Here is an 11,415-nt window from a genome sequence, read left to right as displayed (position 1 = left end):
AATATGCATAAATCATGGAAATATTTAAAGGTATCAGAAATCCTGGATGCACAGCAATTGTTTTCATTAGGACATTGACCCACGTTGAGTGAGAGACAGGGCACCCTAAGCCATAGACTAGTCGTGGAATCTAGGGAAAAGAGAAGTAAGGACAATGGTACATTCCTGTATACGATTAAATGGTACCTTGAGTGGATTTTGTGCGAAATGTTTATATGTTGAGCGACGCATCGAGGGGCCAATCCCCAAGGTGTAGGAGAGTCGCAGAGGGGTGGCGGCACTCAGCCGTTGGAGGACCCCCTATGTCTGTGCTTTGTGCCATTAGGCAATGTGTAAGGGATTCCCTCTGAGGAGTAGTGGGTGAGAGAAGAGTGGACTACAAACGATGTAATACAAACGCAAGATGTCTAGGAAGGCAATGTATGTGTCATCAACGCTCCTGGCCGCGAGGCCGTGGGGTTGTTGAGCGCGTGAGATAGAGGTCCGGCTAGTGCACGAGCTAGTGCCGGCCCGTTCTAGGTTCCATCATGCATGCATAGATTAGGCCTACTATATATGTTATAGATGATGACTATTCCTATGTATTTATTTTTAATTATGAATATTTTATTGAGATTTATTATTTTGTGCTATATATTGAGGTGCATCAAGTTAAAATGATGCTTGGTTTTCTATGTGCAAGGAAGTAACTTGCTTATCATCTTTATATCTTTAGATATATTTGTGTGTTTTGTCTGTATATGCACAATTGTGCTTATATATGCTTGCTTGTCTATGTGTGGCTTTGTAAATGAATAGGGATCACAAATTCTTATAAAAAAAAGGCTTTAAAAATGTAACCATTTTATTAAGCACATGAAGGAAAGAAAGGAAGAAGGGTGGTGTTCCATGGAATAAGCTATAAGGGGAGTGTGGAAGTGGCCCATTGTGGGCAAAAAGAGAAAAAAAGCTTCAAAAGGGGAGAAGGAAGGTAAGAGTGGTGGGAAGGAGATAAATTGGGATCATACTTCTATAGATGATAGGAGGCCTTAGACTAATGGGGGAAGAGAGCTATAGTGAATTCTAACCACAGATTTATGCATGGGGGCCATATTTCAACGGCAACATCTGGTTCAATCTAGCCAAGGGCCCACCAGGATCCTTGAAGGTTTTTTTTTTTGTAATTGTAAATTGGTGAACCTAGATATGTATGCTCACATGCATGAGTGAAGTGGAAGTAGAATTCAAGTAGGAGCTTGCAAATAGAGTCAAAGGGTCGAGTACTAGAAGGCACAATATCTTTTTTTCCATATTGTGGCTTTATAGGCCTGTAATCAACAATGATCGACACATATGGAGGAACCCATGCCCTCCCATCTTGGCAATGATTGGCCGTATTCTGATCTACAGCGACACACAGAGAGAGAGAGAGAGAGAGAGAGAGAGAGAGAGAGAGAGAGAGAGAGAGAGAGAGAGAGAGAGAGAATCCTCTTGGGCCTGAGATGCCTCTATTCTTCACCCTCCATTGCAAGAATTTGATCAAGAATTGATGCACTGAGCAAAGAGATAAAAAACCAGTATTTCTCTCTTCTCCCTTTCTCTCCCTTGAAGAGGCACTTCATGTGGCAAGAATCAAGAAGAGATCTCCCTACACCCTTCTGTCTCTTACCCTATGATAGACATTTGACCCTACACATTCTGACACTAGTTGAACCCCTCCCCCAAATGACAAGACCCTTGGTGAAAATTATCCTTGGTGTACCATATTTCCAAGAGTTGAAGCCGTGAATTTCCAATGTTGGTACTTCGGTGACAATTTTTTTACGTCTATTGGTCTTTGAACACCACCTTGAAAACCATGGCCTCTTCTTTTCTTCATGAGTAGCCTCTCCTACTCATTCATTTCATATGGCTCAATAGAGGAAGCATACTTCAAGACAACTAATACAGCTCATAGATATGCCCAAGACAAAGGGATATACATATAATTGGGATGATCAGCCAACACAAATGAGACTATGGATCAATAGGCATGCTAATACAAGAATAATCTCTATGGAACATAATCCAAAAGCTATAGGTAACACCTTAAAATCTTCTGCATATATCAATCTACTGATGGTAGATGATAGGGAGTGTGTGTAAGAAGCAAGCTTTTGGAACAAGCTTTAGAGCAAGATTTTTTTAGCAACTCTCATATTTTTATTATGTAGTTCACTTATTCCACATGTTGTTGCTTCCACCCCTTTATAAGTACCTCCAGTTGCATCACCACTACCATCTCCTTCTCCTCCACTAGTACCACTACCATCACAACCACCCCCACCTCCACCTCTATCTCCATATTAGGGAAGATTTGGACTCAAGTTTGGACCTTTTAGTTTTAGAGAGAGGAAGTATCTCAACTAATAGGGAGAGCGCTATTGTTACGGTAAAGTCGGATTTTTCAATTTTGAAGCTTTTATCTCTTTTGTGTATGGAGAAAAAATTTGTGAAGGCACAAAAGACAAGAGGTATTGGTATAATTAAAGACACTAGATGGTGACATTTCTTGTTAGTTTTATAGTCTCCCAGAATTTTTTTTGAATTCTTGAATAATGTACCTATACATTTTCCTTCCATTGTACTATCACTTTCTTTTTCACAAAAATCTCAAATAGTTCGACAAAGTGCATGTTTTCCCTCCATTTTTGCCTAGGATTTGCTATTCTCTCTTTTCACTCAACGTCTTCTTTTGCTTCATCTTCCATCAGAGTAATGGAAGCTTCACATCCTTGACATCCTTCCTCTTCTTTCAAAGCAATCACAATGTATAACAATTTTGATCTTAACAACAATAGATGGATTCCTACTACTATATTTATTTCGATACTTGGGTTATGTTGCAAACAAAGAAGAGGAGAAGATGTGGAAATGAACTCATTGACACTTACAAGGGGTGAGTCAAGGATTGCAAGATCGAAGAATTAGGGAAAAAAGTCAAGGAGATGCTTAAACAAAATGCATATATACACTCAGAACTAGCAAAATTGGCCCATTGACATGCCATGCCATAAACCAATCTGTAAGTTCAAAAAATTTCCATAGCCTTCAAATGGGATTTTATGTTTTAGGAAATCATTGAAGTTTGTTTATGTTTGTAGATATATATCCAAGATTGACAACATATGGAAATGAGAGCAGAATTTAAAGCCCGATAAAGTGCGGGAAAGACGCAAAGAAGAGTAAATTTAAGGCCAGAATTGGACCTCGTCAAAAGCTGTAAACATGGATTCGTCAATTTTTACGAGCCACAGAAGATGCGATTTCAAAGAGGTTTGGAGGAGCACTTGTGGATTTTTTATAAAATTTTCAAATGCGAGATCAAGCTAGAGGGAGTGATCAGCAGTGTGGGACCCTAAGTTAGGCAGTTGGAAATTTTTGGAAGTCGAAACAGAGGTCGATGGGAAGTCAAAAGATGGGAGGCCGGAGAAGACAAAGCAAAAAAGGGTTAAAAATTTTAAAGGATTGGGCATGGACCTTTTGGGGGGGACGCCATTTTTGAAATGGCGTCGTGATATTGTCGCCTCCCTCCATTTGGTAGTGATTAGGATGTGAGGCCCATTGGGGGCTACAAAGAACAGATACAACAGATTACACTCATGATTTTTTGCATTTTCTCACTCCCAATGGCCTTTGACTCGTGCAATGACTGCCAAGTTATTGAGATCAAAACTTAATCTTCCTCTCTCCTCGTCCTCTCTCCTCTAAGGGGCTGATCACACATAGAAAATAAAGAAGAGGATGTGATGAAGGATGCTTATCTATCTAAAAATAAACATTATAGAGATATGTAAAAAGGGGTTCTAACCCCTCAATGAGAAAAAGGAAAAGAAAAAACAAGAAAGTTCCTATAAGCAGTTGCTTATCACCTTGTGAAGGCCTGGTATGTTCTTGGGGATGAGTCAACAGACCTAGGGCCGATGCCTTGTCTCCTAGGGGTGGCATCTAGCTGGAAAAGAAGGAAAGACAAGGAAAGTTGGAGGGAAAATAAAAGTGAGCATTAAAAAAATATTGAGTGTCGCCTCGTGAGAGCTTGTCAGGTTCTTGGGTACCGAATCAGGACCTGGAGACCGATGCCCTAATCTCCTTGGGTCACTCTACGCTCATTTAGCTCCCTCATTTTTACAAGCTGTGTATAAAACCTTGAATGGAAAATGTGTTACAAGAAAAATATGATGACTAGGCTATAGGAGTCCTCGCCTGGTAGGAGGTCTTAGTACTGTTGTCCTAAGTTAGGTAAGTAGTTCAGACAACCACTAGGATGATCTCTTCGATAGGCTTTTTAGCCAGTCCGTGTTAGAGTAGTTGGTTAGAGACTCGCTCTGGATCTATGTCAGATCATGCTAGGCCTATCCCTTGTGGATTTTCATACCTTGATTTTGTCAAGGGGTAGGGTGAGAGTTGTGGAATTTTTTTGTGTATTTTTTTTGTATCATCTTCATGCTCTTTATGGTTATGTATATGCATATTTGTTCGTGGGATTCGACGAGTTGAGTCGCCCGATCCTATGGTCGCCAAATGAGAGCGAAATTTAAAGCTTGGTAAAGTGCCAGAAAGACGCGAAGAAGAGCAAATTTAAGGTGGGAATTGGACCTCGTTGGAAGTGGTAAAGATGGATTTGGCAATTTTTACGAGCCGCGAAAGACGAGATTTCAAAGCGGTTTTGAGCACTTGTGGAGTTTTCATAAATTTTCCAGATGTTAGATCAAGCTAGAGCGAGTGATTGGCAGTGCGGAACCCCGATCGGGGGTAGGCAAACATTTTCAAAAGTCAAAACAGAGGTTGAGAAGCCGAAAGGTGGGAGGCCGGACAAGAGAAAGCAAAAAAGGGTAAAATGTTTTAAAGGATTGGGCACGGACCTTTTGGGGGGACCAAAGGTCCCCTAAAAAAAAAGATTTTTTGGGGGGGAGGAGGGGTGCCATTTTTGAAAGGGCACCGTGATGCTACCGCCCCCTCCATTTGGTGATGATACAACAGATTATACTCATGAATTTTTGCATTTTCTCGCTCCCGATTGCGGCCTTCGGCTCGTGCAATGGCTACTTGGTTGCTGAGATCAAAACTCAGTCTTCCTCTCTCCTCTAAGGGGTTGATCACACGTACAAAATAAAGAAGAGGATGGATGAAGGATGCTTGTCCAACGGGGAGCAGTATGCTCAGTTTTTACAAATAAAATTGCATTGTTTTGATGCTTAATGGCTTTAATGATGTGCACGTGGAAAGAAAATTTGTATGAATCATGTTTTAAGTATATTTGAGGGCTATACATGGAAAATTGTAGAACCTGTAGTCATACATAGTCGTAATTAATAATTTAGAACCCGAATTGCGTCTTTAATGAAGAAAAATGAGAATTTCTTCCATTTTGGGTTGGGAAATGGAATGCATATGGGATAAAAAAATGATAAAAATTAGTGTTGAGTCAACATGATCAGTCAAGTCACATAAGTTAGAAAATACCACATTTTTATGAAGACATAAATGGGGGAAAATAGAAAAAATCAGGGGAAAATTAGTTTTTGCACCTAAAAAAATAGGTGCAAAAAAATCAGGGGAAAATTAGTTTTTGCACCTAAAAAAATAGGTGCCAAAAAATCAGGGGAAAATTAGTTTTTGCACCTAAAAAATTAGGAAAAACTACATTTTATGTTTGTGAACGTATAATAAGGCTCGAGCATGAGGAGTAAGCCTCAATAAAGCCTTGTTTCTATGTTATGGTATGGTTTTATCGAATTTTATATGAAAAAACTGCATAAAAAGGAACCCTAAACCTATCCAACAATGCAAAACATAAACGGTAGGAGGAAAGAGGGTTTGTGAAAGTGGTTAGTTTCTTAAAATGATTCAAATTCTCATGTATTTGGCTATGCATAACATATAGGATGGATTATCATTGGAATTAAGGAGACTAGTATCACAAAGAAATTCGTTGCTAGTCTCTATCAATGCCGCACGTATGATTAGTTTGAAAATCATTGAAGGGTTGTCTTTGCACTTCACCTAGTTGGTTTTTGATGATAAAATGCTTGAGCACCATGGTCATCTGCACTTGCATTGAGCATAACATGGTATCAAACTTGGATGCATTGCAATTGCTTTCCAAGCATTGACCTATGTGGAGTTGTAAGGAAACCCGAGATGTAGAGTAGATGAACGATTTCTTGGGACAAGCTTGGTAAGGAAATATCAAATCTCATGGATGGTTCAAAATATATAAGAGCAGAGTGTGTTCATATGTGCTTTATGTTAGAGCAATGCATCGAGGGGCCAATCCTCTTGGTGTAGAAGAGCTGCAGTGGGGCCATAGCATTCAGTTGGAGGGGTCACCTCCTGTGATTGTGTTACATGGAATATTATACCAAGATGAATGGGATCTCCCTCTAAGGAGTAGGGAAGGGAAATGATTGGACTACATTTCACTACGAATGCGATATCTATAGTAGCAATTAGGGTAGTGTGTCCCTTGGATGCTCTTGGCCATGAGGCCATGTGGGGTTGTCTTGTGAGTGTTAAGAGCGGCCCGATTTTTTAGTGCCTATAGCCAGTATAGGGCCCATTTTTGGTCCCGATAGATGGTGCATTTTTCGGGAGCTGCCTACAAGTGGCAATTTTCGTGCCTTGGTTGATTGGGACCTATTCTTTAGTATATGCCAGAAATTAGTGAGCTAGACTCATAAGACCGACTGTCAAGTGGAGCTCCAAAAGCAAGAAAGGGCTGAATGAGCTAGACGGTGGAATGAGATAAATAAAAGATACTCTCCGCAAAGGAGTGGCCATATAACTTTATAAGGGCGGGGTCTTAATAACCCTAGCTTGACACACAGTCCATTAGGGGGAGGAAGCTCTAGCCCTTCCCCCCCTCCAATTAGTCCCTCCACTTTGAGTGGAGCTATGGTCTCAGTTGTTCGAACCCTTCTAGCAAATCTAGTTGTTACCATGGCGGCACAACCTATTCTATACGGTTGGAATGACAGATTTGCTAGACCTAGGTTTCCCCCTACCCATCTTTAATGGTTTAATGGAGGAAGATGCGGAGCTCTACATTAGAAAGTCTCAAAAGTTGATGTTCAACTGTTGTATCCAAGATGAAGGACATTAAATGATGCTCTTTAACATGACTCTCAAATGAGGAGCTACAATATGGTATCATGGCGTAGAGGCCGGAACCATAACCACTATTGATTTATTTTTCAAAGCCTTTCAAAGGGAGTTTTCCCCTAAAAGGGGTGGTCAATATTGGCTACATGTACTAAATGTGACACGTTAAGAGCCACATGAGGATATCCGAGCATATGCCAAGAAGTTAAAAGAGGTATTTCATAAATTGCAAGCCTCTATCCCTATTCTAGCGGCTGCCCAACTGCAATATTTTTTTCATGGTCTGGATTTCAACAGTCAGGTGCAATTGAGTAGTGTCAGTTTGTTGGATATAGACAGTGCCATTAGACAAGCACAAGAAGTAGAATCCCGACTATAAGTGGCCTATGTCTCTCGAACCAATTTGAACATGGGTCTAGTTTCAGGAAATAATTTGGCATTGATCAATGGCATTGGAAGTCAAGGGATAGCTATAACTAACTCGAACATGAGAGGAAGCATGGTCCACCAGAATGTGCATTTATTGCTAACTCCTCCTAGTGTGACTATGCCTATGGCTAGTCAAATGGCTCCACCAAATGTTGGAGGCCAAGCATTGAACCCTAACATTGTTCCTGTGCGTCAGTAACTAATGCCCAATCAAATTTTCAGGCCAATGGAACGATGGATAGATGATTGTGGCTATGAGTCAATTGCCTTGAATATCCTTGGCGAAGTTAAGGATATGATGAAGCACTATACTGATATGATTAGTGAAAAATATAGACAAATAGCCGTTGATATTAATTTCCTTAAAAAACAACAGAATCTGATAGGAAGTAGATGCCATGAAGAGGGTGCATCCTCAAGATTTAGTTGTAAATGGTGTGGTGGCCAGCACTACCCTAGAAATTGTCCAAATGTTAAATGTGATATTTGTGGGAAGTTTGGCTATTTGTCTACCACCTATTGGAGTAAGATTAGCTCTCTCCAACAAGGTAGTAGACAACTAGGTCCAGTTAACCATCATGTGCAAAGGAACAATCTTCAGCAAGATGATGGATTGAAGAAAATACTTCAAAGAGGTAAGTCTATTGTAGAAGAGGAGCTACCTAGTGGCAGTGGAGTTAGCCGCATTGAGGATGTATGGGTTTATGGCACTGAGGCTTTTGATTTGCGGGCCATTATGAGAGGTCAAAAGGGTAGAGAAGGCAACAAAGGTAATGTAAAACTTATCGATGGAAACCTTAAGCAAGACGAAAAGGGGACACAAGTCCTTGATTTCAACATGGAAGGGGGACCTCTAAAAGAGAGTAAAGTTGACACTAGTAAGGATAAGGAGTTGCCAAGGCAAAAGGAAAAAACTGAGAAGAAAGTACCAAAGCCGATTCAACAACCAAAAGAGAGAATGGTCTGGCGAGAGAAGAGAGCTCTAGCGAATTAACATGAATTCGATTTGGCAAGCTCTCTTTGTGAAGTTAAATGAGACGTGAATCTCTTGCAGCTAATTAAGCTATCTCCATGAGTATGCAAGGAATTTAAAAAGATCATGCGTACTGGGTATATCATGGAAACTTTGGGTATAGCATGAGTAGGAGATGATTGGTGGGAGCATGTTGAAAAGCATTGCCCAAGGGTTGCAGCCTACATTGATGGAATACTAGTGGATCATGCTATCATAGATATAGGATCATTTGTTAACATCATGAGTTCAAAATTGATGGAGAGGCTAGGTCTAGCAATACAAAAAGACACCTCCACAATTATGAAAATGGCTGATGACAATTTAAGACAACCTGAAGGCTGCATTACCAAAGTCCTTGTGACAATTGCTAGAATGGAATGCACTGTGGACTTTAGGGTTATTAGGTTCGTAGGGCAGCCAAGCTATCAAGTATTGTTAGGAAGGCCATTGATCTTGCGATCTGACTATCAGGCTGATATACCTACTAATCGTTTGATATTTGGTAGAGGTTCCAATCGTGTGGTACTAGATGCATATCCTGAGTCTCCTCAAAGTGAGAGAGCTCCTCTATCATCTATAGAATTAGAGACATTATAATATGTATCTACTAGTGACATGTCATCGAGTGATGAATCCAAAGAAGGGTCCACTACAGAGGACATCTATCAAATAACTTTGAATGAGTCAATAGAGCCTTAAGATTAAATAAGAGACACAGATGTGATTGAGCTAGATCTTGGTATGCCAAATGATCCACGACCATTTAAATTAGGATCCATGCTCGGTGTGGAAGAAAGGGAGGGCTATGTGTCCCTTATCCAAGAGTTCCATGACATCTTTTCCTGGAGTAATGACGAGTTGATAGGAATTCCTCCTAGCTTGGCTATTCATACCATTCCTCTAAAGGGAGGTAGTCGTCATGTGCATCAAAAAGTAAGGTGTATGCCTTTCGAAATGGGGGACGGGCTATTTGAGGAGTTACAGAAATTGCGACAAGCTGGCTTGATCTTCCTTGTTCAGTACACTGAATGGTGCTCACATGTTATCATCAAGAAGAAGAAAAATAAAATCACTAAGGTGAGTAAACATCAAAGTACCCTCTTTCATATGCAAATCCATTAGTTTCTTAAGCCAGTAGACTTTGCTTACAGCACTCTTCTGAGCATATGATTCTTCTAGTTGCTTCCAAATGTCATAAGAAGAATCCAACCCTTCAATGTTAAACAACAAGGCATTAGAAATCAATAGCTCAATGGTCAAGTGTGCAAGCTCATTCAGCTCATCCCAATCATCCTTCTCTACATCAGATGGTTTTGTTCCTTTACTTTAATCGGCTTTGCTTGCTTCTTCTGTAACAAGATATTATAGCACTACTTTCTCCAAACTGCAAAGTTGTGTGCTCCTCTTCAAGCTTCTTGATATGCATAAGATGATTGTTACTCTACTGCTAGCCATGATTCATAGCCAAGTAACTATATGATAGTAAATGACAGCTAATGCCAAGCAATGAAAGCTCCAAAATCCACTCCGTAGTATGTTAGGAACTATATGATAGTAAATGACAGCTAATGCCAAGCAATGAAAGCTCCAAACTCCACTCCGTAGTATGTTAGGAATATCCCCTAGTATGTACAGCAAGAACATACATTAGTTCATTGCCCAAAATGCCTCAAAATCATTCAATGATAGTAAACATACCAATTTCCTGACAAAAAAAGAGTGCAGTTCTAAAATTCCTAACACTATAGGTGGATGTCTTGCAATTTAGGAGTACAATCTAGAATTTCTTGACAATAGAGGTGGTTGCAATCCCCCAGAAATTAAGGAAAAATCTGTTCCGAAAATTCAAAACTAAAATAACCTCTTAGACTTGAGCTCCAAAGACCATGCAAAGTTTCTCACAATATCAAATTTCTTGACAGTGAGGTATGCTGTTCTATATATGCAGGAAACTGTCCTGAATGTACCGTACTAGACTTGTAAGTAAAATCTGATCCAAAAAATGACCTTTAATCATTGCTCAAATGTATTTCAAAATCAAATCCAAGCATGTAACATCAACAATAAGCATGAATACATGGTATAGAATGCCCAAGACCAAATTTAGAAGCAAGACATAATGCATATGTAGTCAAAATGTCATTCAGCCTTATTATTCCAACAAGCAAATCTCTATCAAAACTAAGTGAAATCTCAGTCAAAATCAACCCAAATGCACTTCAATACATAGGCATATCATTCCTTAGTGTCTTGACATCACTTGAGTATATATACGCATCAAGATGCATGTCCAAGGACCAATGCCATTAAGGGACACAGAGCTGCCTATAAATTGTAGGCTGTGGACTTGTCTTCTAGCCATAAGAACGTCTACAAACTGAGCCAAATCCTTGCCAAGATTAGCTCAAAATGGCCTCAAGACAATGCCACATGATTCCCAAATCATCCAGCATCAAGATATCCAATAGCCATGAAATGAGCATGATCTGTATGTGCAGACACATAAAGCTATGTGCTGCCCTCTTTATTTTAGATCTGAATACTGTGTATTTCAAACTTGAAGCTAAATGTACATTAGCCCCAAGTGTAATATTAGACTTCAATTCATTAGATGAAAAGTCTAGAGCACAACCATGATGCCAAATGAGGAGGAGCAGTTTTTGCTGTAGGCCCTCAGCATGTTGAAAACTAGATCTGCATACCCATGATGATGACTCCTTCAGCTGCCCTGAAGGGATTAGAATGCTAGTCCAAGTGTTGGAGATGATGGGGAGGGTCCCTAAGTGGCCAATGATGGCTATCAACAAGCTCAAATGAAGAGAAAATTTTCAAGCTTCTAAAAGAAGCTTCAA

This window comes from Lygodium microphyllum, chromosome 27, assembly GCF_053477565.2.
Source record: "Lygodium microphyllum isolate KBCC chromosome 27, Lygodium_microphyllum_v1.1.10, whole genome shotgun sequence".
NCBI lineage: Eukaryota > Viridiplantae > Streptophyta > Polypodiopsida > Schizaeales > Lygodiaceae > Lygodium > Lygodium microphyllum.
Note: the sequence above shows the minus strand (reverse complement) of the source record.